At 39.6% G+C, this 8,810-nt stretch overlaps 1 pseudogene; it reads right to left on the bottom strand.

Moving 5' to 3' along the window:
* Positions 1-356: 356 nt before the first annotated feature.
* Positions 357-5,411, bottom strand: LOC139421627 (immunoglobulin lambda-1 light chain-like; annotated as a pseudogene).
* Between the last annotated feature and the right edge of the window lie 3,399 nt (positions 5,412-8,810).

Below are 8,810 nucleotides of genomic sequence, written 5' to 3'. Positions count from 1 at the left end.
AGTGTCTCCAAGGGTCCCTGGTTCCACACCCCTCCATCCTCCTCCATCTTGGTTCAATAGTTTCCAGATTCCACCTCATTCAGTGCTGTGAACAGTTCTGCCTACATTTCCATCATAATAACAGGCTCTTCAATGTAAGGCTACAGTCAACTGTTAGGTCATCTCTGGTTGGTCAGAATCCTTGTTATGATAATAAACCTGGTAAGGATTCGGTGCTCCTCTGTCTTGGTTCAATTTAAACAGTCATTATCCAGATTAAATCATGTAGAGCTGCTAACACTGATGTTCATCAACATGCTCTAATACAAACACTTGTTCTTTAGAATGTTCTTTATTGAATATCCACAATACAGCAAAGCTCTAACTATTCCTTTATCATTAGTAATTCAACTCATTTCACAATAGTAGAGAGATCTAGTCATCATGACAGTGTTTCAGATGTTATGTTCTAGAGAACATGATGCTGGTACAGTGAATGCATCAATAGTAACTTGTGATGAGAAACAACCCTCAACAACTATTTGACATTACATTGGTTATTGTCCTACTATTCACTGCTGCATTCAGACTTCAGCCCAACACCATCCATGTTGTTAGGATTTTAACTTCTATATTTAACAGCAAAGATCAACACATCACTTAACAGTTCTAATGAAATAACAGCTGCACTCATTCTGAAGCATTAACAAACTACCAGTTGTATTGATTGTCTGAAACTATTGATTTACAGACTACAACTAGTCTTTCTGATCTCTTTCTCAGAGAATGTTGACCCCAACGACACTTTACATGTGAACACCACGTCCTTGTCCCAGTCTGCAGTCTGAATGGTCAGATAGCTGCTGATCCTGAAGGTGTTGTCTGGTTGCTGCTCAGCAGGGCTGGTAGAAACATCTTCTGTCACTGATTCACCGCTAGACATCCAGCTGACATCTGCCAACCCCTTGGATCTCTGAGACAGGTCACTAGTCAGACACACTAGTGTTGCTCTGCTGGACTTGAGGTCTTCAGTGGATGGAGGGAACAGAGTCACAGCAGGTGTAGCCCGATCTCCATCTGTAGAAAGTAGTCAACGGATGGGATGAGAACAAAACACAATGGATACCAGTTTATATTTCAGTACATGTTGGTATCATTACCAAAACACAATGGATACCAGTTTATATTTCAGTACATGTTGGTATCATTACCAAAACACAATGGATACCAGTTTATATTTCAGTACATGTGGGTATCATTACCAAAACACAATGGATACCAGTTTATATTTCAGTACATGTTGGTATCATTACCAAAACACAATGGATACCAGTTTATATTTCAGTACATGTTGGTATCATTACCAAAACACCTGCATTAAGAGGAAACGGATGCAGCAATTAAATAGAGAACTGCTCATCATGATATTTACAATGATACTGATAGAAGGAATCATACGGTGTTAAGGTTTTAAAATGAGAGACAGAGCAATTTATTAATACATTACTTACAACATTACATCACCGTTCTGGAAGACTAAAAGGCTAAAAGATGAACGAAATGTGGACATTTTAAATGTAAAATACAAATAATTCACAAGCAAATGGGATTTAAAAAGAATATATAAATATTTGTCTAAGAAATTGAGCTGGATAACATTTCTGGACATGAAAGATCTCCTGTACATTGAGTTATACAGACAACAGAAACACAAGATATTCATGATTAAACACTGAGATGAAAGATCTCCTGTACATTGAGTTATACAGACAACAGAAACACAAAATATTAATGATTAAACATGAACAGAGCAGACCAACCAGAGACATTCACACTGTCATCAAACTGTTTCATAAGTCATTTACAAACAACATACGAGACAGGATTAAAGCAGGTGCAAAATATTAAATCAGTGAATATAAATGACATTTTATTAAATAAAACATTTAAAAAAAATATATATATATATATATAACAAGTTTTAAAGTAAAGCATCATTTTCTGCTGTTTGTGTCTGGTCCTTTTGAATCCATCAGTTAGAGCACTATCCATATGATGCAGTATTGACCTGATGATGATGATATGATGATGATGATTACGCCAAGAATGGCTAAATCTCTTTTCACAATCGTTTTATAATCTTGTTGACATGGTTCCTCCATTTCCAGATCTCCCATTGTGTCTTGTATATAATGTTATAATAATCACTGATCAACTGCTGTTTCTTAGAGTTCACCCCTCTACCACGCAGCAGAAGTGAGTGTATTTGGGGAGGAGGTTTTTGTCATAGTGTATGTCACTGTGATGCCCAATCACCAACAGAGTAGTCTTTTGTTTTACAGTAATACACTGCTGAGTCTTCCTCCTCCACATTATTAATAATCAAACTATAATCAGATATAGACTGATTAGATGTGAATTTAGGGAGAGGAGAAACCAGAACCATATTTTACAGAGGTCCAATTGTAGTAGTACCACTGTAAAACATACTGAGGAACTCCACCTGGAACCTGTTTATACCAATGAACACTATTATCGACAGTTCCCAGGTTACAGTCCATAGTGGCCGTGTCTATTATCAACAGTCCCCAGGTTACAGTCCATAGTGGCCGTCTCTCCTTTCCTCACCGTCACAACAGGAGGCTTCTGTGTCACCACAGTCACACCACTGACACCTGGGAAATAAGAAGATGACATGTAGTAAAGAGAAACATACAGACTCATTATTAATAAACCAGGAAGTAAAACCTCCAGGAAGTCAGACTCCTTACATGTTAGAGCAGTGATGAGAGTGCAGAGTGTCCCCAGCATGTTGTCAGTGTGTGGTGTGAACGGCCCTTACTGTCCAGCTGAGAGAGGAGCAGGGTTGGAGTGTGAGGAGAGGAGAGGCTGCAGGACCCACCTATAAGGAGACAGACAGGGAGGACCAGAGGGAGGGGCCTCTACATCTCAGCCTATCAGCTTCTGAGAAGATGGACTCCTGATTAATGTAAATGACTGTAACTATTAAACTTGCAAATAAATAAATTAGATTGGACAAACAAAAACCATATGGGATCATTTTGGTTACACTGAAATATCAGTTTTAGTTTCATGTGAGTTGTGTTAGAATCAGCATGTCATAATATAGATAATACCATAATGATAATATAATCTGGACCTGATGGTGGGGTTCTGAACTAACAGTACATCACTAACTGACTGTTGATGTAATATGTCTCTAATGTAAACCAGGGGACTGACTATCATGGATGTTATCTGATACATGGAGTCTTCTGTTAGGACTGAACCTTCTGGAATATCACTTTATCATTCATGCTTTGTGACAACTAGGTGTATTTGTTAATGACAACATTCTACTAAATGTGTGAAGGGTTTTGTGTAAAACACAAGCATGGAATGTTCTCCTACTGCAGACACACTGGTTCAGGATGACTTGACATTCAGTTAGTGTCTATATTCAGAACATCTGAAAGCAGAAGTGAGTGTGTTTGGTGAGGAGGTTTTTGTCATAGTGTATATCACTGTGATACGTACTCTTTAACAGAGTCATCATATGTATTACAGTAATACACTGCTGAGTCTGTCTCCTCCACAGTGTTAATAATCAAACGATAATCTGATTTAGACTGATGATTAGATGTGAATTTAGGAGAGGAGAAACCAGAGCCATAGGTAGGAGCACTATTAGGGTGGTAGAAAAATAAAACAAACTGAGGAACTCCTCCTGGAACCTGTTTATACCAACGAGCAGCACTATTGTGAACAGTCCCCAGGTTACAGTCCATAGTGGCCGTGTCTCCTTTCCTCACTGTCACAACAGGAGGCTTCTGTGTCACCACAGTCACACCACTGACACCTGGGAAATAAGAAGATGACATGTAGTAAAGACAAACATACAGACTCATTATTAATAAACCAGGAAGTAAAACCTCCAGGAAGTCAGACTCCTTACATGTTAGAGCAGTGATGAGAGTGCAGAGTGTCCCCAGCATGTTGTCAGTGTGTGGTGTGAACGGCCTACTGTCCAGCTGAGAGATGAGCAGGGTTGGAGTGTGAGGAGAGGAGAGGCTGCAGGACCCACCTATAAGGAGACAGACAGGGAGGACCAGAGGGAGGTGCCTCTATATCTCAGCCTATCAGCTTCCGAGAACACACTTTTCTGAATAATTTAAATTACTTTTACTACTAAACTATCAAAAATATCAATGTTTATATTTGGACCAACAAAAACCAAATGGAATAATTTTGGTTACACTGAAAAGAGCAGTAATTAGTTTCATGTGAGTTATGTTGGTAAGTTATGTTGGTAAGTTATGTTGGTAAGTTATGTTGGTAAGTTATGTTGGTAAGTTATGTTGGTGAGTTATGTTGGTAAGTTTGTTGGTAAGTTATGTTGGTAAGTTATGTTGGTAAGTTATGTTGGTAAGTTTGTTGGTAAGTTATGTTGGTAAGTTATGTTGGTAAGTTATGTTGGTAAGTTTCCTTTAAATCAGCATGTAATAATATGTATAATAACAACATAATGATAATAATATCTGGACCTGATAGTGGGGTTCTGAACTAACAGTACATCACTAACTGACTGTTGATGTAATATGCCTCTACTGTAAACCAGGGGACTGACTATCATGGAGGTTATCTGATACATGGAGTCTTCTGTTAGGACTGAACCTTCTGGAATATCACTTTATCATTCATGCTTTGTGACAACTAGGTGTAATTGTTAATGACAACATTCTACTAAATGTGTGAAGGGTTTTGTGTAAAACACAAGCATGGAATGTTCTCCTACTGCAGACACACTGGTTCAGGATGACTTGACATTCAGTTAGTGTCTATATTCAGAACATCTGAAAGCAGAAGTGAGTGTGTTTGGTGAGGAGGTTTTTGTTATGGTGTAAATCACTGTGATACTTGCGCATAAGGAGAGTCATTCAGAGTCTGACAGTAATACACTGCTGAGTCTGTCTCTTCCACATGACTGATTATAAACTGATAATCTTTATCAGACGTGGCTTTAGATGTGAAACGATCAGAAGAGAAACCAGATCCATATTCATCAGGAGAGTCGTTTGCATAGTAATAACTTAATACAAACTGAGGAGCTCCTCCTGGAACCTGTTTATACCAGTTTACATAATTGCTTTCATCTTCGGTAATGTCACAGTGAAAAGTGGCAGTCCCCTTTGTACTGACAGTCAGTACTGAAGGTGTCTGTGTCACTGCTTTCTGGCAACTGACATCTGTGGGAACGAAATACAGAATTTACGACATGTTATCATACATGAATGTACAACTTCTTTTGAATTCTTTAGAATCAGAATGAACGAACAGTAAATCCTTACATGTTAGAGCAGTGATGAGAGTGCAGAGTGTCCCCAGCATGTTGTCAGTGTGTGGTGTGAACGGCCCTTACTGTCCAGCTGAGAAAGGAGCAGGGTTGGAGTGTGAGGAGAGAAGAGGCTGCAGGACCCACCTATAAGGGACCAGAGGGAGGGGCCTCTACAATCACTAGCTACTCTCATAGTTGATTGACATGTCTGGGGGTTAACAGACTTCCACAATTCTAATAATACTATTATAATTATTGATCTTTACTGTAAACACACTGACCTACAAGTCACTGTAAATGTGTCCCAACTATTTAACTAAAGGGCCTTTATGATAAACTAATTCAAATCTATTTGTTCTGCTTTTGACTCTGCACCATTCTCTACCCCTACCCTCATCACAGCTCCATTATATAATCCATGATGTTTATATCCTCCATTATATAATCCATGATGTTTATATCCTCCATTATATAATCCATGATGTTTATATCCTCCATTATATAATCCATGATGTTTATATCCTCCATTATATAATCCATGATGTTTATATTAATCACTACATATCCTCTACCCTCCATTTGTCACGAATCCCGTTTCCTGAGTCTGTTTTTGCCTATGTTCTGTCCTGGAGTGTTTTTTCCGGCATCCTGGAACGCACCCTGTCTGGTTGCCGGGCAATGTAGCCAGTTGGGAGTTCTGATTACCCGCACCTGTATCCCATCAGCTATCTGCACACCTGGTCCTGATCATCATCTCTCCTCTTCATAAGCCTGGACCTGACATCCATTCCTTGCCGGATCGTTAGCCATGAACAGTATGTTGTGCCAGAGTATCAGCCTCAAGTTGAATAGAATTTGTTTTGTTGTTTTTTTACGTATTGCTTGCCTTAAACTTACCTCCGTTTGTTTTGTCTTCAGTTACTCACCCGGATCATTTACCCCATTCCCGCCTGGTCGTCGGAGGATTCCGCTTTCCCATTGGATCCACCTATTTACTCCCATCAACTCACCACCGCTGCCCGCTACGCCACCTGGATATATCTAACCATTCACTTTCACTTGTAAATAAATACTCACCTTCTTCCTACTCTCCTTGTCCTGGTCTGCTTCTGGGTTCGATTTCGAAGAAACGTGACACCATTATATAATCCATGATGTTTATATCCTCCATTATATAATCCATGATGTTTATATCCTCCATTATATAATCCATGATGTTTATATTAATCACTACATATCCTCTACCCTCCTCCATTATATAATCCATGATGTTTATATCCTCCATTATATAATCCATGATGTTTATATCCTCCATTATATAATCCATGATGTTTATATTAATCACTACATATCCTCTACCCTCCTCCATTATATAATCCATGATGTTTATATCCTCCATTATATAATCCATGATGTTGATATTAATCACCACATATCCTCTACCCTCCTCCATTATATAATCCATGATGTTTATATCCTCCATTATATAATCCATGATGTTTATATCCTCCATTATATAATCCATGATGTTTATATTAATCACTACATATCCTCTACCCTCCTCCATTATATAATCCATGATGTTTATATCCTCCATTATATAATCCATGATGTTTATATCCTCCATTATATAATCCATGATGTTTATATCCTCCATTATATAATCCATGATGTTTATATCCTCCATTATATAATCCATGATGTTTATATTAATCACCACATATCCTCTACCTGTCACGACTTCCACCAAAGTTGGTCCCTCTCCTTGTTCGGGAGGCGTTCTGCGGTCGAAGTCCCCGACCTTCTAGCCATCGCTGATCCTCTTTTCATTTTCCTTTGGTTTTGTCTGGTCTTGTATCACACCTGGTTCCAATCCCATTCATTACATGTTGTGCGTTTAACCCTCTGTTCCCCCTCATTGTCCTTGTCTGTGATTGTTTGTTTGTAAGCTATGTGCAAGATATGTTCTGACGGGTTTTGTACCCACTTGTATTATGTTGTATATTTTGTTTTTCAGAGTTTTTGAGAACTTATTACACTGCTCCGTTTTATACCAAGTCCTACGCCTGACTTCCCTGCCACCAGCACTCACCCTTACAGAATCACCGACTGCATGTGGAGTCAGCAGGAGCAGGTACCCCGGGTATAGGGGTGGAGGAACGTGTCCGGGGGCACGCAGCAATGCTTCACCATCTTGGCATCGCCATAGACAGGGGAGGGGGGGGGGGGGGGGTACTGTCACCCCCTGACCTTAGAGAGCCATTTTGTTTCTCTATTTGGTTAGGCCAGGGTGTGACTATGGTGGGCATTCTAGTTTCTTTATTTCTATGTTGTATATTTCTTTGTTTTTGGCCGCGTATGGTTCCCAATCAGAGGCAGCTGTCTATCGTTGTCTCTGGGAATCATACTTAGGCAGCCCTTATTCCCACTTTCAGGTGTGGGATCTTGTTTTGGTATAGTTGCCTTGTGCACTGCAATACTGCACGTTCGTTATATTCTTTGTTGTTTTTGTTGTAAGTTTCACTATTAAAGAATAGTGGTTTCTGGTTTGGTTACACTGATGGAATGTAGACGAGATGTCAGGTATCTTGTATAGTTTGAATAAATATCTATGGCGCTTAATATAGTTAATTTGGTTGAGATGGGGCATCTCAAGAGATCTAATCTGAAAAATGTCAAATAAATAACTAAATATAATCCCTCTTATAGCCCTTTAAACTGTTTTAAACTAGGCACTCTTATCTCCACTGAATCATATATTAGTGCCACAGACATATAACCCCCCCCCCCCCCCCCCCACACACACACACACAGTTCTGAGAGGAGATAAAACAACCCCTTAATTTACATGAAGCTATAAATAAGGAGAGGAGGGGAGGAAGCAGGTGTGTCCTGGGGGAGAAGGGAGCAACGCATCACTGCCTGTAACTCAGTGTCAGAGCTAGAACACGTCCCTGGTGAGTGACTCTGATAACTAGAGATAGTAGACATGAAACCACCAGCTGGTCTTTGGGTGGGACTGAACCCAGTGGTCTACAGACAGCTGTTCCTGTTGTAAAGTACATGTAGATATTTCCTCAGTCATTATTGGTGGTCCTACGTCCTCCTCTGGTGGACGTTGACGGACCTGGAGCTTCTATTCTGATCACTGATTCAGAATGTGAAACACAACATGACATGACTCTATATGTTGGACCAATCCTAACTTCCACTTAAGAGGATACTTCAGAATTTTGGCAATGAGGCCCTTTATATACGTCCCCAGAGTCAGATGGACTTGTTCATACCATTTGTTTGTCTCTGTGTCCAGTTTGAAGGAAGTTAGAGTTAGTTTAGTCGGTCAATGTTAACTAGTGTTTCCCATAGACTTCCAGTCATTGTTCGATCTTCATCTGACTCTGGGGAAGTAGATTAAGGACCTTATTGAGTGTTTACTTAGTCATGGGTTGATGTTAGTGGGAGACTAAGTGAAGGTCAGACCTATACAGTAGATATT

This window comes from Oncorhynchus clarkii, chromosome 12 (genome assembly GCF_045791955.1).
Source record: "Oncorhynchus clarkii lewisi isolate Uvic-CL-2024 chromosome 12, UVic_Ocla_1.0, whole genome shotgun sequence".
NCBI classification, from domain to species: Eukaryota; Metazoa; Chordata; class Actinopteri; order Salmoniformes; family Salmonidae; genus Oncorhynchus; species Oncorhynchus clarkii.
The sequence above is the reverse complement of the archived record's forward strand: the minus strand, read 5'-3'. Positions and strand labels throughout refer to the sequence as shown.